The sequence below is a fragment of the Phyllobates terribilis genome, unplaced genomic scaffold, assembly GCF_046119375.1.
Source record: "Phyllobates terribilis strain yellow unplaced genomic scaffold, ASM4611937v1 Scaffold_108__1_contigs__length_5656254, whole genome shotgun sequence".
NCBI classification, from domain to species: domain Eukaryota; kingdom Metazoa; phylum Chordata; class Amphibia; order Anura; family Dendrobatidae; genus Phyllobates; species Phyllobates terribilis.
This window is the reverse complement of record NW_027362868.1, coordinates 994,223-1,018,226: the sequence shown is the minus strand read 5'-3', so window position 1 is coordinate 1,018,226 and position 24,004 is coordinate 994,223. Positions and strand designations below refer to the sequence as shown.

General features: G+C 45.1%; 19 non-coding genes across 19 annotated transcripts; all 19 read right to left on the bottom strand.

Annotated features, from left to right (window-relative positions):
- Positions 1-129: 129 nt before the first annotated feature.
- On the bottom strand, positions 130-320 carry LOC141201201 (U2 spliceosomal RNA). The gene has a single exon (XR_012272770.1). It is a non-coding gene; the product is annotated as a U2 spliceosomal RNA (small nuclear RNA).
- Positions 321-1,444: 1,124 nt separating this feature from the next.
- On the bottom strand, positions 1,445-1,635 carry LOC141200764 (U2 spliceosomal RNA). The gene has a single exon (XR_012272475.1). It is a non-coding gene; the product is annotated as a U2 spliceosomal RNA (small nuclear RNA).
- A 1,122-nt stretch (positions 1,636-2,757) lies between these two features.
- On the bottom strand, positions 2,758-2,948 carry LOC141198907 (U2 spliceosomal RNA). The gene has a single exon (XR_012270673.1). It is a non-coding gene; the product is annotated as a U2 spliceosomal RNA (small nuclear RNA).
- A 1,121-nt stretch (positions 2,949-4,069) lies between these two features.
- On the bottom strand, positions 4,070-4,260 carry LOC141198906 (U2 spliceosomal RNA). Its single transcript, XR_012270672.1, has one exon. It is a non-coding gene; the product is annotated as a U2 spliceosomal RNA (small nuclear RNA).
- A 1,121-nt stretch (positions 4,261-5,381) lies between these two features.
- On the bottom strand, positions 5,382-5,572 carry LOC141200377 (U2 spliceosomal RNA). Its single transcript, XR_012272099.1, has one exon. It is a non-coding gene; the product is annotated as a U2 spliceosomal RNA (small nuclear RNA).
- Positions 5,573-6,693: 1,121 nt separating this feature from the next.
- On the bottom strand, positions 6,694-6,884 carry LOC141198905 (U2 spliceosomal RNA). Its single transcript, XR_012270671.1, has one exon. It is a non-coding gene; the product is annotated as a U2 spliceosomal RNA (small nuclear RNA).
- Positions 6,885-7,997: 1,113 nt separating this feature from the next.
- On the bottom strand, positions 7,998-8,188 carry LOC141198903 (U2 spliceosomal RNA). Its single transcript, XR_012270670.1, has one exon. It is a non-coding gene; the product is annotated as a U2 spliceosomal RNA (small nuclear RNA).
- A 1,121-nt stretch (positions 8,189-9,309) lies between these two features.
- Positions 9,310-9,500, bottom strand: LOC141198902 (U2 spliceosomal RNA). Its single transcript, XR_012270669.1, has one exon. It is a non-coding gene; the product is annotated as a U2 spliceosomal RNA (small nuclear RNA).
- Positions 9,501-10,620: 1,120 nt separating this feature from the next.
- LOC141200486 (U2 spliceosomal RNA) lies at positions 10,621-10,811 on the bottom strand. The gene has a single exon (XR_012272206.1). It is a non-coding gene; the product is annotated as a U2 spliceosomal RNA (small nuclear RNA).
- A 1,120-nt stretch (positions 10,812-11,931) lies between these two features.
- Positions 11,932-12,122, bottom strand: LOC141200562 (U2 spliceosomal RNA). Its single transcript, XR_012272280.1, has one exon. It is a non-coding gene; the product is annotated as a U2 spliceosomal RNA (small nuclear RNA).
- A 1,121-nt stretch (positions 12,123-13,243) lies between these two features.
- LOC141198901 (U2 spliceosomal RNA) lies at positions 13,244-13,434 on the bottom strand. Its single transcript, XR_012270668.1, has one exon. It is a non-coding gene; the product is annotated as a U2 spliceosomal RNA (small nuclear RNA).
- Positions 13,435-14,555: 1,121 nt separating this feature from the next.
- Positions 14,556-14,746, bottom strand: LOC141198900 (U2 spliceosomal RNA). Its single transcript, XR_012270667.1, has one exon. It is a non-coding gene; the product is annotated as a U2 spliceosomal RNA (small nuclear RNA).
- A 1,120-nt stretch (positions 14,747-15,866) lies between these two features.
- On the bottom strand, positions 15,867-16,057 carry LOC141198898 (U2 spliceosomal RNA). Its single transcript, XR_012270665.1, has one exon. It is a non-coding gene; the product is annotated as a U2 spliceosomal RNA (small nuclear RNA).
- A 1,122-nt stretch (positions 16,058-17,179) lies between these two features.
- LOC141198897 (U2 spliceosomal RNA) lies at positions 17,180-17,370 on the bottom strand. The gene has a single exon (XR_012270664.1). It is a non-coding gene; the product is annotated as a U2 spliceosomal RNA (small nuclear RNA).
- A 1,120-nt stretch (positions 17,371-18,490) lies between these two features.
- LOC141198896 (U2 spliceosomal RNA) lies at positions 18,491-18,681 on the bottom strand. Its single transcript, XR_012270663.1, has one exon. It is a non-coding gene; the product is annotated as a U2 spliceosomal RNA (small nuclear RNA).
- Positions 18,682-19,801: 1,120 nt separating this feature from the next.
- Positions 19,802-19,992, bottom strand: LOC141198895 (U2 spliceosomal RNA). Its single transcript, XR_012270662.1, has one exon. It is a non-coding gene; the product is annotated as a U2 spliceosomal RNA (small nuclear RNA).
- A 1,122-nt stretch (positions 19,993-21,114) lies between these two features.
- Positions 21,115-21,305, bottom strand: LOC141198894 (U2 spliceosomal RNA). Its single transcript, XR_012270661.1, has one exon. It is a non-coding gene; the product is annotated as a U2 spliceosomal RNA (small nuclear RNA).
- A 1,120-nt stretch (positions 21,306-22,425) lies between these two features.
- LOC141198893 (U2 spliceosomal RNA) lies at positions 22,426-22,616 on the bottom strand. The gene has a single exon (XR_012270660.1). It is a non-coding gene; the product is annotated as a U2 spliceosomal RNA (small nuclear RNA).
- A 1,120-nt stretch (positions 22,617-23,736) lies between these two features.
- Positions 23,737-23,927, bottom strand: LOC141198892 (U2 spliceosomal RNA). Its single transcript, XR_012270659.1, has one exon. It is a non-coding gene; the product is annotated as a U2 spliceosomal RNA (small nuclear RNA).
- Positions 23,928-24,004: the final 77 nt, after the last annotated feature.

The window sequence follows — 24,004 nt, the reverse complement described above, 5'->3', positions numbered from 1 at the left end:
TTAACATGAAAAATCCAATGAGGAGAAGAAAAGCAAAGCCAAAGAGTCCATCCCAAAATCCGACAAACAAGCAAAATGAACAAAAAGCATTGAATTCAATTCTTTCTGATTTTAGAAACTGCATTAAAGAAGGGGTGCACCGGTCCTGGAGATACTGCAATACCAGGTCAATGCGTGGAGTGGACAGAGCAAGCTCTTTTTCCATCTCCCTGTTCTAAAAATCCATTTAATATATGGTCCCCAGATAGGGGACATATCAGATATTAAACTGATAAGAACAGATACTACACTTGATCTTAGCCAAAAGGCCGAGAAGCGATAACCAGAATTGGTTTCCGACTACGGTGCCACCCAAGGATTCTGAAAAGTCCATTTGTGGAGATGGCCACCTGGACTCCCGTTAAGAAGACATGCTGTCAACCTCTAGATCCCTCACATGCCTGCACTTTTCGCCTTGCTGCTGCTGCAATCCACGCGTTTTAGATCTGCATAACTCCACCTCTTTTAGCACAGTACCCTCAACCCCCGGCTGTTCCCACCCGCCTCAACACCGTTGGAAGGGAGGAGAACCAATTAAGGCGGGGGGGGGGGGGGTGGAACGAGCAGCTGTCTACCCTTAGCAGGAGGGTTGCTGATTAATTACCTCTCCTGCTGCTGCTGCTGCTGGCTGTCCAGCAGCAGACTGAAGGTGGCTGCTGCTGTGCGCAGGTATATAAAGGCTCAGAGCCTATTATGACACGCGCAGCCAGCGTTCCATTGCCACATTCCGTCTACTGCAGGCGGGATACCTGGATGGCTGAATGTCACTGAGAAGCTCACAGAGACCGCCATAAGCAACAGTTTAAAAGAATGCCACAGACTAATCAACCAAACTTTTTGGGTTGGTTTCTCTTTTATAGTCTGCAGGCATTAAATGAAAGAAGTCAGTGTTCCAGCAGAGGGAGACAACGTTTCAGAAAAGGCATTGTAGCAAACCAAAAAAGAAATTTTAAGCGCAGCAGAGTAACCAGCTCACATACCTGTTAGCTCAGGTGAGTTTAAAAGGCTGCTGTTGATAACAAGGGCATTTGCTAAATAGATGGTGTGTGTGCAACAATATACTGAAAGGTCAATTATATTGTGCAGCTTATCTCACCACCTGTAGTTATTTAGGTGAAAGCTCCAAAATGCTTGCCTAATATGTCTGTTTATCCAAAAGGAAGTATAGAGGGAGAGCTAGATAGATAGCATTGCATTACATTACATTACATGGCAATGCAATGCACAGTTGCTGAAGTTGAACCAAAATGAGCTTGTCATCTGGCTTCTGCAACTTTTAACATGAAAAATCCAATGAGGAGAAGAAAAGCAAAGCCAAAGAGTCCATCCCAAAATCCGACAAACAAGCAAAATGAACAAAAAGCATTGAATTCAATTCTTTCTGATTTTAGAAACTGCATTAAAGAAGGGGTGCACCGGTCCTGGAGATACTGCAATACCAGGTCAATGCGTGGAGTGGACAGAGCAAGCTCTTTTTCCATCTCCCTGTTCTAAAAATCCATTTAATATATGGTCCCCAGATAGGGGACGTATCACATATTAGACTGATAAGAACAGATACTACACTTGATCTTAGCCAAAAGGCCGAGAAGCGATAACCAGAATTGGTTTCCGACTACGTTGCCACCCAAGGATTCTGAAAAGTCCATTTGTGGAGATGGCCACCTGGACTCCCGTTAAGAAGACATGCTGTCAACCTCTAGATCCCTCACATGCCTGCACTTTTCGGCTTGCTGCTGCTGCAATCCACGCGTTTTAGATCTGCATAACTCCACCTCTTTTAGCACAGTACCCTCAACCCCCGGCTGTTCCCACCCGCCTCAACACCGTTGGAAGGGAGGAGAACCAATTAAGGCGGGGGGGGGGGGTGGAACGAGCAGCTGTCTACCCTTAGCAGGAGGGTTGCTGATTAATTACCTCTCCTGCTGCTGCTGCTGCTGGCTGTCCAGCAGCAGACTGAAGGTGGCTGCTGCTGTGCGCAGGTATATAAAGGCTCAGAGCCTATTATGACACGCGCAGCCAGCGTTCCATTGCCACATTCCGTCTACTGCAGGCGGGATACCTGGATGGCTGAATGTCACTGAGAAGCTCACAGAGACCGCCATAAGCAACAGTTTAAAAGAATGCCACAGACTAATCAACCAAACTTTTTGGGTTGGTTTCTCTTTTATAGTCTGCAGGCATTAAATGAAAGAAGTCAGTGTTCCAGCAGAGGGAGACAACGTTTCAGAAAAGGCATTGTAGCAAACCAAAAAAGAAATTTTAAGCGCAGCAGAGTAACCAGCTCACATACCTGTTAGCTCAGGTGAGTTTAAAAGGCTGCTGTTGATAACAAGGGCATTTGCTAAATAGATGGTGTGTGTGCAACAATATACTGAAAGGTCAATTATATTGTGCAGCTTATCTCACCACCTGTAGTTATTTAGGTGAAAGCTCCAAAATGCTTGCCTAATATGTCTGTTTATCCAAAAGGAAGTATAGAGGGAGAGCTAGATAGATAGCATTGCATTATATTACATTACATGGCAATGCAATGCACAGTTGCTGAAGTTGAACCAAAATGAGCTTGTCATCTGGCTTCTGCAACTTTTAACATGAAAAATCCAATGAGGAGAAGAAAAGCAAAGCCAAAGAGTCCATCCCAAAATCCGACAAACAAGCAAAATGAACAAAAAGCATTGAATTCAATTCTTTCTGATTTTAGAAACTGCATTAAAGAAGGGGTGCACCGGTCCTGGAGATACTGCAATACCAGGTCAATGCGTGGAGTGGACAGAGCAAGCTCTTTTTCCATCTCCCTGTTCTAAAAATCCATTTAATATATGGTCCCCAGATAGGGGACGTATCAGATATTAAACTGATAAGAACAGATACTACACTTGATCTTAGCCAAAAGGCCGAGAAGCGATAACCAGAATTGGTTTCCGACTACGGTGCCACCCAAGGATTCTGAAAAGTCCATTTGTGGAGATGGCCACCTGGACTCCCGTTAAGAAGACATGCTGTCAACCTCTAGATCCCTCACATGCCTGCACTTTTCGGCTTGCTGCTGCTGCAATCCACGCGTTTTAGATCTGCATAACTCCACCTCTTTTAGCACAGTACCCTCAACCCCCGGCTGTTCCCACCCGCCTCAACACCGTTGGAAGGGAGGAGAACCAATTAAGGCGGGGGGGGGGGTGGAACGAGCAGCTGTCTACCCTTAGCAGGAGGGTTGCTGATTAATTACCTCTCCTGCTGCTGCTGCTGCTGGCTGTCCAGCAGCAGACTGAAGGTGGCTGCTGCTGTGCTCAGGTATATAAAGGCTCAGAGCCTATTATGACACGCGCAGCCAGCGTTCCATTGCCACATTCCGTCTACTGCAGGCGGGATACCTGGATGGCTGAATGTCACTGAGAAGCTCACAGAGACCGCCATAAGCAACAGTTTAAAAGAATGCCACAGACTAATCAACCAAACTTTTTGGGTTGGTTTCTCTTTTATAGTCTGCAGGCATTAAATGAAAGAAGTCAGTGTTCCAGCAGAGGGAGACAACGTTTCAGAAAAGGCATTGTAGCAAACCAAAAAAGAAATTTTAAGCGCAGCAGAGTAACCAGCTCACATACCTGTTAGCTCAGGTGAGTTTAAAAGGCTGCTGTTGATAACAAGGGCATTTGCTAAATAGATGGTGTGTGTGCAACAATATACTGAAAGGTCAATTATATTGTGCAGCTTATCTCACCACCTGTAGTTATTTAGGTGAAAGCTCCAAAATGCTTGCCTAATATGTCTGTTTATCCAAAAGGAAGTATAGAGGGAGAGCTAGATAGATAGCATTGCATTACATTACATTACATGGCAATGCAATGCACAGTTGCTGAAGTTGAACCAAAATGAGCTTGTCATCTGGCTTCTGCAACTTTTAACATGAAAAATCCAATGAGGAGAAGAAAAGCAAAGCCAAAGAGTCCATCCCAAAATCCGACAAACAAGCAAAATGAACAAAAAGCATTGAATTCAATTCTTTCTGATTTTAGAAACTGCATTAAAGAAGGGGTGCACCGGTCCTGGAGATACTGCAATACCAGGTCAATGCGTGGAGTGGACAGAGCAAGCTCTTTTTCCATCTCCCTGTTCTAAAAATCCATTTAATATATGGTCCCCAGATAGGGGACGTATCAGATATTAAACTGATAAGAACAGATACTACACTTGATCTTAGCCAAAAGGCCGAGAAGCGATAACCAGAATTGGTTTCCGACTACGGTGCCACCCAAGGATTCTGAAAAGTCCATTTGTGGAGATGGCCACCTGGACTCCCGTTAAGAAGACATGCTGTCAACCTCTAGATCCCTCACATGCCTGCACTTTTCGGCTTGCTGCTGCTGCAATCCACGCGTTTTAGATCTGCATAACTCCACCTCTTTTAGCACAGTACCCTCAACCCCCAGCTGTTCCCACCCGACTCAACACCGTTGGAAGGGAGGAGAACCAATTAAGGCGGGGGGGGGGGTGGAACGAGCAGCTGTCTACCCTTAGCAGGAGGGTTGCTGATTAATTACCTCTCCTGCTGCTGCTGCTGCTGGCTGTCCAGCAGCAGACTGAAGGTGGCTGCTGCTGTGCGCAGGTATATAAAGGCTCAGAGCCTATTATGACACGCGCAGCCAGCGTTCCATTGCCACATTCCGTCTACTGCAGGCGGGATACCTGGATGGCTGAATGTCACTGAGAAGCTCACAGAGACCGCCATAAGCAACAGTTTAAAAGAATGCCACAGACTAATCAACCAAACTTTTTGGGTTGGTTTCTCTTTTATAGTCTGCAGGCATTAAATGAAAGAAGTCAGTGTTCCAGCAGAGGGAGACAACGTTTCAGAAAAGGCATTGTAGCAAACCAAAAAAGAAATTTTAAGCGCAGCAGAGTAACCAGCTCACATACCTGTTAGCTCAGGTGAGTTTAAAAGGCTGCTGTTGATAACAAGGGCATTTGCTAAATAGATGGTGTGTGTGCAACAATATACTGAAAGGTCAATTATATTGTGCAGCTTATCTCACCACCTGTAGTTATTTAGGTGAAAGCTCCAAAATGCTTGCCTAATATGTCTGTTTATCCAAAAGGAAGTATAGAGGGAGAGCTAGATAGATAGCATTGCATTACATTACATTACATGGCAATGCAATGCACAGTTGCTGAAGTTGAACCAAAATGAGCTTGTCATCTGGCTTCTGCAACTTTTAACATGAAAAATCCAATGAGGAGAAGAAAAGCAAAGCCAAAGAGTCCATCCCAAAATCCGACAAACAAGCAAAATGAACAAAAAGCATTGAATTCAATTCTTTCTGATTTTAGAAACTGCATTAAAGAAGGGGTGCACCGGTCCTGGAGATACTGCAATACCAGGTCAATGCGTGGAGTGGACAGAGCAAGCTCTTTTTCCATCTCCCTGTTCTAAAAATCCATTTAATATATGGTCCCCAGATGGGGGACGTATCAGATATTAAACTGATAAGAACAGATACTACACTTGATCTTAGCCAAAAGGCCGAGAAGCGATAACCAGAATTGGTTTCCGACTACGGTGCCACCCAAGGATTCTGAAAAGTCCATTTGTGGAGATGGCCACCTGGACTCCCGTTAAGAAGACATGCTGTCAACCTCTAGATCCCTCACATGCCTGCACTTTTCGGCTTGCTGCTGCTGCAATCCACGCGTTTTAGATCTGCATAACTCCACCTCTTTTAGCACAGTACCCTCAACCCCCGGCTGTTCCCACCCGCCTCAACACCGTTGGAAGGGAGGAGAACCAATTAAGGCGGGGGGGGGGGTGGAACGAGCAGCTGTCTACCCTTAGCAGGAGGGTTGCTGATTAATTACCTCTCCTGCTGCTGCTGCTGCTGGCTGTCCAGCAGCAGACTGAAGGTGGCTGCTGCTGTGCGCAGGTATATAAAGGCTCAGAGCCTATTATGACACGCGCAGCCAGCGTTCCATTGCCACATTCCGTCTACTGCAGGCGGGATACCTGGATGGCTGAATGTCACTGAGAAGCTCACAGAGACCGCCATAAGCAACAGTTTAAAAGAATGCCACAGACTAATCAACCAAACTTTTTGGGTTGGTTTCTCTTTTATAGTCTGCAGGCATTAAATGAAAGAAGTCAGTGTTCCAGCAGAGGGAGACAACGTTTCAGAAAAGGCATTGTAGCAAACCAAAAAAGAAATTTTAAGCGCAGCAGAGTAACCAGCTCACATACCTGTTAGCTCAGGTGAGTTTAAAAGGCTGCTGTTGATAACAAGGGCATTTGCTAAATAGATGGTGTGTGTGCAACAATATACTGAAAGGTCAATTATATTGTGCAGCTTATCTCACCACCTGTAGTTATTTAGGTGAAAGCTCCAAAATGCTTGCCTAATATGTCTGTTTATCCAAAAGGAAGTATAGAGGGAGAGCTAGATAGATAGCATTGCATTACATTACATTACATGGCAATGCAATGCACAGTTGCTGAAGTTGAACCAAAATGAGCTTGTCATCTGGCTTCTGCAACTTTTAACATGAAAAATCCAATGAGGAGAAGAAAAGCAAAGCCAAAGAGTCCATCCCAAAATCCGACAAACAAGCAAAATGAACAAAAAGCATTGAATTCAATTCTTTCTGATTTTAGAAACTGCATTAAAGAAGGGGTGCACCGGTCCTGGAGATACTGCAATACCAGGTCAATGCGTGGAGTGGACAGAGCAAGCTCTTTTTCCATCTCCCTGTTCTAAAAATCCATTTAATATATGGTCCCCAGATAGGGGACGTATCAGATATTAAACTGATAAGAACAGATACTACACTTGATCTTAGCCAAAAGGCCGAGAAGCGATAACCAGAATTGGTTTCCGACTACGGTGCCACCCAAGGATTCTGAAAAGTCCATTTGTGGAGATGGCCACCTTGACTCCCGTTAAGAAGACATGCTGTCAACCTCTAGATCCCTCACATGCCTGCACTTTTCGGCTTGCTGCTGCTGCAATCCACGCGTTTTAGATCTGCATAACTCCACCTCTTTTAGCACAGTACCCTCAACCCCCGGCTGTTCCCACCCGCCTCAACACCGTTGGAAGGGAGGAGAACCAATTAAGGCGGGGGGGGGTGGAACGAGCAGCTGTCTACCCTTAGCAGGAGGGTTGCTAATTAATTACCTCTCCTGCTGCTGCTGCTGCTGGCTGTCCAGCAGCAGACTGAAGGTGGCTGCTGCTGTGCGCAGGTATATAAAGGCTCAGAGCCTATTATGACACGCGCAGCCAGCGTTCCACATTCCGTCTACTGCAGGCGGGATACCTGGATGGCTGAATGTCACTGAGAAGCTCACAGAGACCGCCATAAGCAACAGTTTAAAAGAATGCCACAGACTAATCAACCAAACTTTTTGGGTTGGTTTCTCTTTTATAGTCTGCAGGCATTAAATGAAAAAAGTCAGTGTTCCAGCAGAGGGAGACAACGTTTCAGAAAAGGCATTGTAGCAAACCAAAAAAGAAATTTTAAGCGCAGCAGAGTAACCAGCTCACATACCTGTTAGCTCAGGTGAGTTTAAAAGGCTGCTGTTGATAACAAGGGCATTTGCTAAATAGATGGTGTGTGTGCAACAATATACTGAAAGGTCAATTATATTGTGCAGCTTATCTCACCACCTGTAGTTATTTAGGTGAAAGCTCCAAAATGCTTGCCTAATATGTCTGTTTATCCAAAAGGAAGTATAGAGGGAGAGCTAGATAGATAGCATTGCATTACATTACATTACATGGCAATGCAATGCACAGTTGCTGAAGTTGAACCAAAATGAGCTTGTCATCTGGCTTCTGCAACTTTTAACATGAAAAATCCAATGAGGAGAAGAAAAGCAAAGCCAAAGAGTCCATCCCAAAATCCGACAAACAAGCAAAATGAACAAAAAGCATTGAATTCAATTCTTTCTGATTTTAGAAACTGCATTAAAGAAGGGGTGCACCGGTCCTGGAGATACTGCAATACCAGGTCAATGCGTGGAGTGGACAGAGCAAGCTCTTTTTCCATCTCCCTGTTCTAAAAATCCATTTAATATATGGTCCCCAGATAGGGGACGTATCAGATATTAAACTGATAAGAACAGATACTACACTTGATCTTAGCCAAAAGGCCGAGAAGCGATAACCAGAATTGGTTTCCGACTACGGTGCCACCCAAGGATTCTGAAAAGTCCATTTGTGGAGATGGCCACCTGGACTCCCGTTAAGAAGACATGCTGTCAACCTCTAGATCCCTCACATGCCTGCACTTTTCGGCTTGCTGCTGCTGCAATCCACGCGTTTTAGATCTGCATAACTCCACCTCTTTTAGCACAGTACCCTCAACCCCCGGCTGTTCCCACCCGCCTCAACACCGTTGGAAGGGAGGAGAACCAATTAAGGCGGGGGGGGGGGTGGAACGAGCAGCTGTCTACCCTTAGCAGGAGGGTTGCTGATTAATTACCTCTCCTGCTGCTGCTGCTGCTGGCTGTCCAGCAGCAGACTGAAGGTGGCTGCTGCTGTGCGCAGGTATATAAAGGCTCAGAGCCTATTATGACACGCGCAGCCAGCGTTCCATTGCCACATTCCGTCTACTGCAGGCGGGATACCTGGATGGCTGAATGTCACTGAGAAGCTCACAGAGACCGCCATAAGCAACAGTTTAAAAGAATGCCACAGACTAATCAACCAAACTTTTTGGGTTGGTTTCTCTTTTATAGTCTGCAGGCATTAAATGAAAAAAGTCAGTGTTCCAGCAGAGGGAGACAACGTTTCAGAAAAGGCATTGTAGCAAACCAAAAAAGAAATTTTAAGCGCAGCAGAGTAACCAGCTCACATACCTGTTAGCTCAGGTGAGTTTAAAAGGCTGCTGTTGATAACAAGGGCATTTGCTAAATAGATGGTGTGTGTGCAACAATATACTGAAAGGTCAATTATATTGTGCAGCTTATCTCACCACCTGTAGTTATTTAGGTGAAAGCTCCAAAATGCTTGCCTAATATGTCTGTTTATCCAAAAGGAAGTATAGAGGGAGAGCTAGATAGATAGCATTGCATTACATTACATTACATGGCAATGCAATGCACAGTTGCTGAAGTTGAACCAAAATGAGCTTGTCATCTGGCTTCTGCAACTTTTAACATGAAAAATCCAATGAGGAGAAGAAAAGCAAAGCCAAAGAGTCCATCCCAAAATCCGACAAACAAGCAAAATGAACAAAAAGCATTGGATTCAATTCTTTCTGATTTTAGAAACTGCATTAAAGAAGGGGTGCACCGGTCCTGGAGATACTGCAATACCAGGTCAATGCGTGGAGTGGACAGAGCAAGCTCTTTTTCCATCTCCCTGTTCTAAAAATCCATTTAATATATGGTCCCCAGATAGGGGACGTATCAGATATTAAACTGATAAGAACAGATACTACACTTGATCTTAGCCAAAAGGCCGAGAAGCGATAACCAGAATTGGTTTCCGACTACGGTGCCACCCAAGGATTCTGAAAAGTCCATTTGTGGAGATGGCCACCTGGACTCCCGTTAAGAAGACATGCTGTCAACCTCTAGATCCCTCACATGCCTGCACTTTTCGGCTTGCTGCTGCTGCAATCCACGCGTTTTAGATCTGCATAACTCCACCTCTTTTAGCACAGTACCCTCAACCCCCGGCTGTTCCCACCCGCCTCAACACCGTTGGAAGGGAGGAGAACCAATTAAGGCGGGGGGGGGGTGGAACGAGCAGCTGTCTACCCTTAGCAGGAGGGTTGCTGATTAATTACCTCTCCTGCTGCTGCTGCTGCTGGCTGTCCAGCAGCAGACTGAAGGTGGCTGCTGCTGTGCGCAGGTATATAAAGGCTCAGAGCCTATTATGACACGCGCAGCCAGCGTTCCATTGCCACATTCCGTCTACTGCAGGCGGGATACCTGGATGGCTGAATGTCACTGAGAAGCTCACAGAGACCGCCATAAGCAACAGTTTAAAAGAATGCCACAGACTAATCAACCAAACTTTTTGGGTTGGTTTCTCTTTTATAGTCTGCAGGCATTAAATGAAAGAAGTCAGTGTTCCAGCAGAGGGAGACAACGTTTCAGAAAAGGCATTGTAGCAAACCAAAAAAGAAATTTTAAGCGCAGCAGAGTAACCAGCTCACATATCTGTTAGCTCAGGTGAGTTTAAAAGGCTGCTGTTGATAACAAGGGCATTTGCTAAATAGATGGTGTGTGTGCAACAATATATTGAAAGGTCAATTATATTGTGCAGCTTATCTCACCACCTGTAGTTATTTAGGTGAAAGCTCCAAAATGCTTGCCTAATATGTCTGTTTATCCAAAAGGAAGTATAGAGGGAGAGCTAGATAGATAGCATTGCATTACATTACATTACATGGCAATGCAATGCACAGTTGCTGAAGTTGAACAAAAATGAGCTTGTCATCTGGCTTCTGCAACTTTTAACATGAAAAATCCAATGAGGAGAAGAAAAGCAAAGCCAAAGAGTCCATCCCAAAATCCGACAAACAAGCAAAATGAACAAAAAGCATTGAATTCAATTCTTTCTGATTTTAGAAACTGCATTAAAGAAGGGGTGCACCGGTCCTGGAGATACTGCAATACCAGGTCAATGCGTGGAGTGGACAGAGCAAGCTCTTTTTCCATCTCCCTGTTCTAAAAATCCATTTAATATATGGTCCCCAGATAGGGGACGTATCAGATATTAAACTGATAAGAACAGATACTACACTTGATCATAGCCAAAAGGCCGAGAAGCGATAACCAGAATTGGTTTCCGACTACGGTGCCACCCAAGGATTCTGAAAAGTCCATTTGTGGAGATGGCCACCTGGACTCCCGTTAAGAAGACATGCTGTCAACCTCTAGATCCCTCACATGCCTGCACTTTTCGGCTTGCTGCTGCTGCAATCCACGCGTTTTAGATCTGCATAACTCCACCTCTTTTAGCACAGTACCCTCAACCCCCGGCTGTTCCCACCCGCCTCAACACCGTTGGAAGGGAGGAGAACCAATTAAGGCGGGGGGGGGGGTGGAACGAGCAGCTGTCTACCCTTAGCAGGAGGGTTGCTGATTAATTACCTCTCCTGCTGCTGCTGCTGCTGGCTGTCCAGCAGCAGACTGAAGGTGGCTGCTGCTGTGCGCAGGTATAAAAGGCTCAGAGCCTATTATGACACGCGCAGCCAGCGTTCCATTGCCACATTCCGTCTACTGCAGGCGGGATACCTGGATGGCTGAATGTCACTGAGAAGCTCACAGAGACCGCCATAAGCAACAGTTTAAAAGAATGCCACAGACTAATCAACCAAACTTTTTGGGTTGGTTTCTCTTTTATAGTCTGCAGGCATTAAATGAAAGAAGTCAGTGTTCCAGCAGAGGGAGACAACGTTTCAGAAAAGGCATTGTAGCAAACCAAAAAAGAAATTTTAAGCGCAGCAGAGTAACCAGCTCACATACCTGTTAGCTCAGGTGAGTTTAAAAGGCTGCTGTTGATAACAAGGGCATTTGCTAAATAGATGGTGTGTGTGCAACAATATACTGAAAGGTCAATTATATTGTGCAGCTTATCTCACCACCTGTAGTTATTTAGGTGAAAGCTCCAAAATGCTTGCCTAATATGTCTGTTTATCCAAAAGGAAGTATAGAGGGAGAGCTAGATAGATAGCATTGCATTACATTACATTACATGGCAATGCAATGCACAGTTGCTGAAGTTGAACCAAAATGAGCTTGTCATCTGGCTTCTGCAACTTTTAACATGAAAAATCCAATGAGGAGAAGAAAAGCAAAGCCAAAGAGTCCATCCCAAAATCCGACAAACAAGCAAAATGAACAAAAAGCATTGAATTCAATTCTTTCTGATATTAGAAACTGCATTAAAGAAGGGGTGCACCGGTCCTGGAGATACTGCAATACCAGGTCAATGCGTGGAGTGGACAGAGCAAGCTCTTTTTCCATCTCCCTGTTCTAAAAATCCATTTAATATATGGTCCCCAGATAGGGGACGTATCAGATATTAAACTGATAAGAACAGATACTACATTTGATCTTAGCCAAAAGGCCGAGAAGCGATAACCAGAATTGGTTTCCGACTACGGTGCCACCCAAGGATTCTGAAAAGTCCATTTGTGGAGATGGCCACCTGGACTCCCGTTAAGAAGACATGCTGTCAACCTCTAGATCCCTCACATGCCTGCACTTTTCGGCTTGCTGCTGCTGCAATCCACGCGTTTTAGATCTGCATAACTCCACCTCTTTTAGCACAGTACCCTCAACCCCCGGCTGTTCCCACCCGCCTCAACACCGTTGGAAGGGAGGAGAACCAATTAAGGCGGGGGGGGGGGTGGAACGAGCAGCTGTCTACCCTTAGCAGGAGGGTTGCTGATTAATTACCTCTCCTGCTGCTGCTGCTGCTGGCTGTCCAGCAGCAGACTGAAGGTGGCTGCTGCTGTGCGCAGGTATATAAAGGCTCAGAGCCTATTATGACACGCGCAGCCAGCGTTCCATTGCCACATTCCGTCTACTGCAGGCGGGATACCTGGATGGCTGAATGTCACTGAGAAGCTCACAGAGACCGCCATAAGCAACAGTTTAAAAGAATGCCACAGACCAATCAACCAAACTTTTTGGGTTGGTTTCTCTTTTATAGTCTGCAGGCATTAAATGAAAGAAGTCAGTGTTCCAGCAGAGGGAGACAACGTTTCAGAAAAGGCATTGTAGCAAACCAAAAAAGAAATTTTAAGCGCAGCAGAGTAACCAGCTCACATACCTGTTAGCTCAGGTGAGTTTAAAAGGCTGCTGTTGATAACAAGGGCATTTGCTAAATAGATGGTGTGTGTGCAACAATATACTGAAAGGTCAATTATATTGTGCAGCTTATCTCACCACCTGTAGTTATTTAGGTGAAAGCTCCAAAATGCTTGCCTAATATGTCTGTTTATCCAAAAGGAAGTATAGAGGGAGAGCTAGATAGATAGCATTGCATTACATTACATTACATGGCAATGCAATGCACAGTTGCTGAAGTTGAACCAAAATGAGCTTGTCATCTGGCTTCTGCAACTTTTAACATGAAAAATCCAATGAGGAGAAGAAAAGCAAAGCCAAAGAGTCCATCCCAAAATCCGACAAACAAGCAAAATGAACAAAAAGCATTGAATTCAATTCTTTCTGATTTTAGAAACTGCATTAAAGAAGGGGTGCACCGGTCCTGGAGATACTGCAATACCAGGTCAATGCGTGGAGTGGACAGAGCAAGCTCTTTTTCCATCTCCCTGTTCTAAAAATCCATTTAATATATGGTCCCCAGATAGGGGACGTATCAGATATTAAACTGATAAGAACAGATACTACACTTGATCTTAGCCAAAAGGCCGAGAAGCGATAACCAGAATTGGTTTCCGACTACGGTGCCACCCAAGGATTCTGAAAAGTCCATTTGTGGAGATGGCCACCTGGACTCCCGTTAAGAAGACATGCTGTCAACCTCTAGATCCCTCACATGCCTGCACTTTTCGGCTTGCTGCTGCTGCAATCCACGCGTTTTAGATCTGCATAACTCCACCTCTTTTAGCACAGTACCCTCAACCCCCGGCTGTTCCCACCCGCCTCAACACCGTTGGAAGGGAGGAGAACCAATTAAGGCGGGGGGGGGGGTGGAACGAGCAGCTGTCTACCCTTAGCAGGAGGGTTGCTGATTAATTACCTCTCCTGCTGCTGCTGCTGCTGGCTGTCCAGCAGCAGACTGAAGGTGGCTGCTGCTGTGCGCAGGTATATAAAGGCTCAGAGCCTATTATGACACGCGCAGCCAGCGTTCCATTGCCACATTCCGTCTACTGCAGGCGGGATACCTGGATGGCTGAATGTCACTGAGAAGCTCACAGAGACCGCCATAAGCAACAGTTTAAAAGAATGCCACAGACTAATCAACCAAACTTTTTGGGTTGGTTTCTCTTTTATAGTCTGCAGGCATTAAATGAAAGAAGTCAGTGTTCCAGCAGAGGGAGACAACGTTTCAGAAAAGGCATTGTAGCAAACCAAAAAAGAAATTTTAAGCGCAGCAGAGTAACCAGCTCACATACCTGTTAGCTCAGGTGAGTTTAAAAGGCTGCTGTTGATAACAAGGGCATTTGCTAAATAGATGGTGTGTGTGCAACAATATACTGAAAGGTCAATTATATTGTGCAGCTTATCTCACCACCTGTAGTTATTTAGGTGAAAGCTCCAAAATGCTTGCCTAATATGTCTGTTTATCCAAAAGGAAGTATAGAGGGAGAGCTAGATAGATAGCATTGCATTACATTACATTACATGGCAATGCAATGCACAGTTGCTGAAGTTGAACCAAAATGAGCTTGTCATCTGGCTTCTGCAACTTTTAACATGAAAAATCCAATGAGGAGAAGAAAAGCAAAGCCAAAGAGTCCATCCCAAAATCCGACAAACAAGCAAAATGAACAAAAAGCATTGAATTCAATTCTTTCTGATTTTAGAAACTGCATTAAAGAAGGGGTGCACCGGTCCTGGAGATACTGCAATACCAGGTCAATGCGTGGAGTGGACAGAGCAAGCTCTTTTTCCATCTCCCTGTTCTAAAAATCCATTTAATATATGGTCCCCAGATAGGGGACGTATCAGATATTAAACTGATAAGAACAGATACTACACTTGATCTTAGCCAAAAGGCCGAGAAGCGATAACCAGAATTGGTTTCCGACTACGGTGCCACCCAAGGATTCTGAAAAGTCCATTTGTGGAGATGGCCACCTGGACTCCCGTTAAGAAGACATGCTGTCAACCTCTAGATCCCTCACATGCCTGCACTTTTCGGCTTGCTGCTGCTGCAATCCACGCGTTTTAGATCTGCATAACTCCACCTCTTTTAGCACAGTACCCTCAACCCCCGGCTGTTCCCACCCGCCTCAACACCGTTGGAAGGGAGGAGAACCAATTAAGGCGGGGGGGGGGTGGAACGAGCAGCTGTCTACCCTTAGCAGGAGGGTTGCTGATTAATTACCTCTCCTGCTGCTGCTGCTGCTGGCTGTCCAGCAGCAGACTGAAGGTGGCTGCTGCTGTGCGCAGGTATATAAAGGCTCAGAGCCTATTATGACACGCGCAGCCAGCGTTCCATTGCCACATTCCGTCTACTGCAGGCGGGATACCTGGATGGCTGAATGTCACTGAGAAGCTCACAGAGACCGCCATAAGCAACAGTTTAAAAGAATGCCACAGACTAATCAACCAAACTTTTTGGGTTGGTTTCTCTTTTATAGTCTGCAGGCATTAAATGAAAGAAGTCAGTGTTCCAGCAGAGGGAGACAACGTTTCAGAAAAGGCATTGTAGCAAACCAAAAAAGAAATTTTAAGCGCAGCAGAGTAACCAGCTCACATACCTGTTAGCTCAGGTGAGTTTAAAAGGCTGCTGTTGATAACAAGGGCATTTGCTAAATAGATGGTGTGTGTGCAACAATATACTGAAAGGTCAATTATATTGTGCAGCTTATCTCACCACCTGTAGTTATTTAGGTGAAAGCTCCAAAATGCTTGCCTAATATGTCTGTTTATCCAAAAGGAAGTATAGAGGGAGAGCTAGATAGATAGCATTGCATTACATTACATTACATGGCAATGCAATGCACAGTTGCTGAAGTTGAACCAAAATGAGCTTGTCATCTGGCTTCTGCAACTTTTAACATGAAAAATCCAATGAGGAGAAGAAAAGCAAAGCCAAAGAGTCCATCCCAAAATCCGACAAACAAGCAAAATGAACAAAAAGCATTGAATTCAATTCTTTCTGATTTTAGAAACTGCATTAAAGAAGGGGTGCACCGGTCCTGGAGATACTGCAATACCAGGTCAATGCGTGGAGTGGACAGAGCAAGCTCTTTTTCCATCTCCCTGTTCTAAAAATCCATTTAATATATGGTCCCCAGATAGGGGACGTATCAGATATTAAACTGATAAGAACAGATACTACACTTGATCTTAGCCAAAAGGCCGAGAAGCGATAACCAGAATTGGTTTCCGACTACGGTGCCACCCAAGGATTCTGAAAAGTCCATTTGTGGAGATGGCCACCTGGACTCCCGTTAAGAAGACATGCTGTCAACCTCTAGATCCCTCACATGCCTGCACTTTTCGGCTTGCTGCTGCTGCAATCCACGCGTTTTAGATCTGCATAACTCCACCTCTTTTAGCACAGTACCCTCAACCCCCGGCTGTTCCCACCCGCCTCAACACCGTTGGAAGGGAGGAGAACCAATTAAGGCGGGGGGGGGGGGTGGAACGAGCAGCTGTCTACCCTTAGCAGGAGGGTTGCTGATTAATTACCTCTCCTGCTGCTGCTGCTGCTGGCTGTCCAGCAGCAGACTGAAGGTGGCTGCTGCTGTGCGCAGGTATATAAAGGCTCAGAGCCTATTATGACACGCGCAGCCAGCGTTCCATTGCCACATTCCGTCTACTGCAGGCGGGATACCTGGATGGCTGAATGTCACTGAGAAGCTCACAGAGACCGCCATAAGCAACAGTTTAAAAGAATGCCACAGACTAATCAACGAAACTTTTTGGGTTGGTTTCTCTTTTATAGTCTGCAGGCATTAAATGAAAGAAGTCAGTGTTCCAGCAGAGGGAGACAACGTTTCAGAAAAGGCATTGTAGCAAACCAAAAAAGAAATTTTAAGCGCAGCAGAGTAACCAGCTCACATACCTGTTAGCTCAGGTGAGTTTAAAAGGCTGCTGTTGATAACAAGGGCATTTGCTAAATAGATGGTGTGTGTGCAACAATATACTGAAAGGTCAATTATATTGTGCAGCTTATCTCACCACCTGTAGTTATTTAGGTGAAAGCTCCAAAATGCTTGCCTAATATGTCTGTTTATCCAAAAGGAAGTATAGAGGGAGAGCTAGATAGATAGCATTGCATTACATTACATTACATGGCAATGCAATGCACAGTTGCTGAAGTTGAACCAAAATGAGCTTGTCATCTGGCTTCTGCAACTTTTAACATGAAAAATCCAATGAGGAGAAGAAAAGCAAAGCCAAAGAGTCCATCCCAAAATCCGACAAACAAGCAAAATGAACAAAAAGCATTGAATTCAATTCTTTCTGATTTTAGAAACTGCATTAAAGAAGGGGTGCACCGGTCCTGGAGATACTGCAATACCAGGTCAATGCGTGGAGTGGACAGAGCAAGCTCTTTTTCCATCTCCCTGTTCTAAAAATCCATTTAATATATGGTCCCCAGATAGGGGACGTATCAGATATTAAACTGATAAGAACAGATACTACACTTGATCTTAGCCAAAAGGCCGAGAAGCGATAACCAGAATTGGTTTCCGACTACGGTGCCTCCCAAGGATTCTGAAAAGTCCATTTGTGGAGATGGCCACCTGGACTCCCGTTAAGAAGACATGCTGTCAACCTCTAGATCCCTCACATGCCTGCACTTTTCGGCTTGCTGCTGCTGCAATCCACGCGTTTTACATCTGCATAACTCTACCTCTTTTAGCACAGTACCCTCAACCCCCGGCTGTTCCCACCCGCCTCAACACCGTTGGAAGGGAGGAGAACCAATTAAGGCGGGGGGGGGGTGGAACGAGCAGCTGTCTACCCTTAGCAGGAGGGTTGCTGATTAATTACCTCTCCTGCTGCTGCTGCTGCTGGCTGTCCAGCAGCAGACTGAAGGTGGCTGCTGCTGTGCGCAGGTATATAAAGGCTCAGAGCCAATTATGACACGCGCAGCCAGCGTTCCATTGCCACATTCCGTCTACTGCAGGCGGGATACCTGGATGGCTGAATGTCACTGAGAAGCTCACAGAGACCGCCATAAGCAACAGTTTAAAAGAATGCCACAGACTAATCAACCAAACTTTTTGGGTTGGTTTCTCTTTTATAGTCTGCAGGCATTAAATGAAAGAAGTCAGTGTTCCAGCAGAGGGAGACAACGTTTCAGAAAAGGCATTGTAGCAAACCAAAAAAGAAATTTTAAGCGCAGCAGAGTAACCAGCTCACATACCTGTTAGCTCAGGTGAGTTTAAAAGGCTGCTGTTGATAACAAGGGCATTTGCTAAATAGATGGTGTGTGTGCAACAATATACTGAAAGGTCAATTATATTGTGCAGCTTATCTCACCACCTGTAGTTATTTAGGTGAAAGCTCCAAAATGCTTGCCTAATATGTCTGTTTATCCAAAAGGAAGTATAGAGGGAGAGCTAGATAGATAGCATTGCATTACATTACATTACATGGCAATGCAATGCACAGTTGCTGAAGTTGAACCAAAATGAGCTTGTCATCTGGCTTCTGCAACTTTTAACATGAAAAATCCAATGAGGAGAAGAAAAGCAAAGCCAAAGAGTCCATCCCAAAATCCGACAAACAAGCAAAATGAACAAAAAGCATTGAATTCAATTCTTTCTGATTTTAGAAACTGCATTAAAGAAGGGGTGCACCGGTCCTGGAGATACTGCAATACCAGGTCAATGCGTGGAGTGGACAGAGCAAGCTCTTTTTCCATCTCCCTGTTCTAAAAATCCATTTAATATATGGTCCCCAGATAGGGGACGTATCAGATATTAAACTGATAAGAACAGATACTACACTTGATCTTAGCCAAAAGGCCGAGAAGCGATAACCAGAATTGGTTTCCGACTACGGTGCCACCCAAGGATTCTGAAAAGTCCATTTGTGGAGATGGCCACCTGGACTCCCGTTAAGAAGACATGCTGTCAACCTCTAGATCCCTCACATGCCTGCACTTTTCGGCTTGCTGCTGCTGCAATCCACGCGTTTTAGATCTGCATAACTCCACCTCTTTTAGCACAGTACCCTCAACCCCCGGCTGTTCCCACCCGCCTCAACACCGTTGGAAGGGAGGAGAACCAATTAAGGCGGGGGGGGGGTGGAACGAGCAGCTGTCTACCCTTAGCAGGAGGGTTGCTGATTAATTACCTCTCCTGCTGCTGCTGCTGCTGGCTGTCCAGCAGCAGACTGAAGGTGGCTGCTGCTGTGCGCAGGTATATAAAGGCTCAGAGCCTATTATGACACGCGCAGCCAGCGTTCCATTGCCACATTCCGTCTACTGCAGGCGGGATACCTGGATGGCTGAATGTCACTGAGAAGCTCACAGAGACCGCCATAAGCAACAGTTTAAAAGAATGCCACAGACTAATCAACCAAACTTTTTGGGTTGGTTTCTCTTTTATAGTCTGCAGGCATTAAATGAAAGAAGTCAGTGTTCCAGCAGAGGGAGACAACGTTTCAGAAAAGGCATTGTAGCAAACCAAAAAAGAAATTTTAAGCGCAGCAGAGTAACCAGCTCACATACCTGTTAGCTCAGGTGAGTTTAAAAGGCTGCTGTTGATAACAAGGGCATTTGCTAAATAGATGGTGTGTGTGCAACAATATACTGAAAGGTCAATTATATTGTGCAGCTTATCTCACCACCTGTAGTTATTTAGGTGAAAGCTCCAAAATGCTTGCCTAATATGTCTGTTTATCCAAAAGGAAGTATAGAGGGAGAGCTAGATAGATAGCATTGCATTACATTACATTACATGGCAATGCAATGCACAGTTGCTGAAGTTGAACCAAAATGAGCTTGTCATCTGGCTTCTGCAACTTTTAACATGAAAAATCCAATGAGGAGAAGAAAAGCAAAGCCAAAGAGTCCATCCCAAAATCCGACAAACAAGCAAAATGAACAAAAAGCATTGAATTCAATTCTTTCTGATTTTAGAAACTGCATTAAAGAAGGGGTGCACCGGTCCTGGAGATACTGCAATACCAGGTCAATGCGTGGAGTGGACAGAGCAAGCTCTTTTTCCATCTCCCTGTTCTAAAAATCCATTTAATATATGGTCCCCAGATAGGGGACGTATCAGATATTAAACTGATAAGAACAGATACTACACTTGATCTTAGCCAAAAGGCCGAGAAGCGATAACCAGAATTGGTTTCCGACTACGGTGCCACCCAAGGATTCTGAAAAGTCCATTTGTGGAGATGGCCACCTGGACTCCCGTTAAGAAGACATGCTGTCAACCTCTAGATCCCTCACATGCCTGCACTTTTCGGCTTGCTGCTGCTGCAATCCACGCGTTTTAGATCTGCATAACTCCACCTCTTTTAGCACAGTACCCTCAACCCCCGGCTGTTCCCACCCGCCTCAACACCGTTGGAAGGGAGGAGAACCAATTAAGGCGGGGGGGGGGGGTGGAACGAGCAGCTGTCTACCCTTAGCAGGAGGGTTGCTGATTAATTACCTCTCCTGCTGCTGCTGCTGCTGGCTGTCCAGCAGCAGACTGAAGGTGGCTGCTGCTGTGCGCAGGTATATAAAGGCTCAGAGCCTATTATGACACGCGCAGCCAGCGTTCCATTGCCACATTCCGTCTACTGCAGGCGGGATACCTGGATGGCTGAATGTCACTGAGAAGCTCACAGAGACCGCCATAAGCAACAGTTTAAAAGAATGCCACAGACTAATCAACGAAACTTTTTGGGTTGGTTTCTCTTTTATAGTCTGCAGGCATTAAATGAAAGAAGTCAGTGTTCCAGCAGAGGGAGACAACGTTTCAGAAAAGGCATTGTAGCAAACCAAAAAAGAAATTTTAAGCGCAGCAGAGTAACCAGCTCACATACCTGTTAGCTCAGGTGAGTTTAAAAGGCTGCTGTTGATAACAAGGGCATTTGCTAAATAGATGGTGTGTGTGCAACAATATACTGAAAGGTCAATTATATTGTGCAGCTTATCTCACCACCTGTAGTTATTTAGGTGAAAGCTCCAAAATGCTTGCCTAATATGTCTGTTTATCCAAAAGGAAGTATAGAGGGAGAGCTAGATAGATAGCATTGCATTACATTACATTACATGGCAATGCAATGCACAGTTGCTGAAGTTGAACCAAAATGAGCTTGTCATCTGGCTTCTGCAACTTTTAACATGAAAAATCCAATGAGGAGAAGAAAAGCAAAGCCAAAGAGTCCATCCCAAAATCCGACAAACAAGCAAAATGAACAAAAAGCATTGAATTCAATTCTTTCTGATTTTAGAAACTGCATTAAAGAAGGGGTGCACCGGTCCTGGAGATACTGCAATACCAGGTCAATGCGTGGAGTGGACAGAGCAAGCTCTTTTTCCATCTCCCTGTTCTAAAAATCCATTTAATATATGGTCCCCAGATAGGGGACGTATCAGATATTAAACTGATAAGAACAGATACTACACTTGATCTTAGCCAAAAGGCCGAGAAGCGATAACCAGAATTGGTTTCCGACTACGGTGCCTCCCAAGGATTCTGAAAAGTCCATTTGTGGAGATGGCCACCTGGACTCCCGTTAAGAAGACATGCTGTCAACCTCTAGATCCCTCACATGCCTGCACTTTTCGGCTTGCTGCTGCTGCAATCCACGCGTTTTACATCTGCATAACTCTACCTCTTTTAGCACAGTACCCTCAACCCCCGGCTGTTCCCACCCGCCTCAACACCGTTGGAAGGGAGGAGAACCAATTAAGGCGGGGGGGGGGTGGAACGAGCAGCTGTCTACCCTTAGCAGGAGGGTTGCTGATTAATTACCTCTCCTGCTGCTGCTGCTGCTGGCTGTCCAGCAGCAGACTGAAGGTGGCTGCTGCTGTGCGCAGGTATATAAAGGCTCAGAGCCAATTATGACACGCGCAGCCAGCGTTCCATTGCCACATTCCGTCTACTGCAGGCGGGATACCTGGATGGCTGAATGTCACTGAGAAGCTCACAGAGACCGCCATAAGCAACAGTTTAAAAGAATGCCACAGACTAATCAACCAAACTTTTTGGGTTGGTTTCTCTTTTATAGTCTGCAGGCATTAAATGAAAGAAGTCAGTGTTCCAGCAGAGGGAGACAACGTTTCAGAAAAGGCATTGTAGCAAACCAAAAAAGAAATTTTAAGCGCAGCAGAGTAACCAGCTCACATACCTGTTAGCTCAGGTGAGTTTAAAAGGCTGCTGTTGATAACAAGGGCATTTGCTAAATAGATGGTGTGTGTGCAACAATATACTGAAAGGTCAATTATATTGTGCAGCTTATCTCACCACCTGTAGTTATTTAGGTGAAAGCTCCAAAATGCTTGCCTAATATGTCTGTTTATCCAAAAGGAAGTATAGAGGGAGAGCTAGATAGATAGCATTGCATTACATTACATTACATGGCAATGCAATGCACAGTTGCTGAAGTTGAACCAAAATGAGCTTGTCATCTGGCTTCTGCAACTTTTAACATGAAAAATCCAATGAGGAGAAGAAAAGCAAAGCCAAAGAGTCCATCCCAAAATCCGACAAACAAGCAAAATGAACAAAAAGCATTGAATTCAATTCTTTCTGATTTTAGAAACTGCATTAAAGAAGGGGTGCACCGGTCCTGGAGATACTGCAATACCAGGTCAATGCGTGGAGTGGACAGAGCAAGCTCTTTTTCCATCTCCCTGTTCTAAAAATCCATTTAATATATGGTCCCCAGATAGGGGACGTATCAGATATTAAACTGATAAGAACAGATACTACACTTGATCTTAGCCAAAAGGCCGAGAAGCGATAACCAGAATTGGTTTCCGACTACGGTGCCACCCAAGGATTCTGAAAAGTCCATTTGTGGAGATGGCCACCTGGACTCCCGTTAAGAAGACATGCTGTCAACCTCTAGATCCCTCACATGCCTGCACTTTTCGGCTTGCTGCTGCTGCAATCCACGCGTTTTAGATCTGCATAACTCCACCTCTTTTAGCACAGTACCCTCAACCCCCGGCTGTTCCCACCCGCCTCAACACCGTTGGAAGGGAGGAGAACCAATTAAGGCGGGGGGGGGGTGGAACGAGCAGCTGTCTACCCTTAGCAGGAGGGTTGCTGATTAATTACCTCTCCTGCTGCTGCTGCTGCTGGCTGTCCAGCAGCAGACTGAAGGTGGCTGCTGCTGTGCGCAGGTATATAAAGGCTCAGAGCCTATTATGACACGCGCAGCCAGCGTTCCATTGCCACATTCCGTCTACTGCAGGCGGGATACCTGGATGGCTGAATGTCACTGAGAAGCTCACAGAGACCGCCATAAGCAACAGTTTAAAAGAATGCCACAGACTAATCAACCAAACTTTTTGGGTTGGTTTCTCTTTTATAGTCTGCAGGCATTAAATGAAAGAAGTCAGTGTTCCAGCAGAGGGAGACAACGTTTCAGAAAAGGCATTGTAGCAAACCAAAAAAGAAATTTTAAGCGCAGCAGAGTAACCAGCTCACATACCTGTTAGCTCAGGTGAGTTTAAAAGGCTGCTGTTGATAACAAGGGCATTTGCTAAATAGATGGTGTGTGTGCAACAATATACTGAAAGGTCAATTATATTGTGCAGCTTATCTCACCACCTGTAGTTATTTAGGTGAAAGCTCCAAAATGCTTGCCTAATATGTCTGTTTATCCAAAAGGAAGTATAGAGGGAGAGCTAGATAGATAGCATTGCATTACATTACATTACATGGCAATGCAATGCACAGTTGCTGAAGTTGAACCAAAATGAGCTTGTCATCTGGCTTCTGCAACTTTTAACATGAAAAATCCAATGAGGAGAAGAAAAGCAAAGCCAAAGAGTCCATCCCAAAATCCGACAAACAAGCAAAATGAACAAAAAGCATTGAATTCAATTCTTTCTGATTTTAGAAACTGCATTAAAGAAGGGGTGCACCGGTCCTGGAGATACTGCAATACCAGGTCAATGCGTGGAGTGGACAGAGCAAGCTCTTTTTCCATCTCCCTGTTCTAAAAATCCATTTAATATATGGTCCCCAGATAGGGGACGTATCAGATATTAAACTGATAAGAACAGATACTACACTTGATCTTAGCCAAAAGGCCGAGAAGCGATAACCAGAATTGGTTTCCGACTACGGTGCCACCCAAGGATTCTGAAAAGTCCATTTGTGGAGATGGCCACCTGGACTC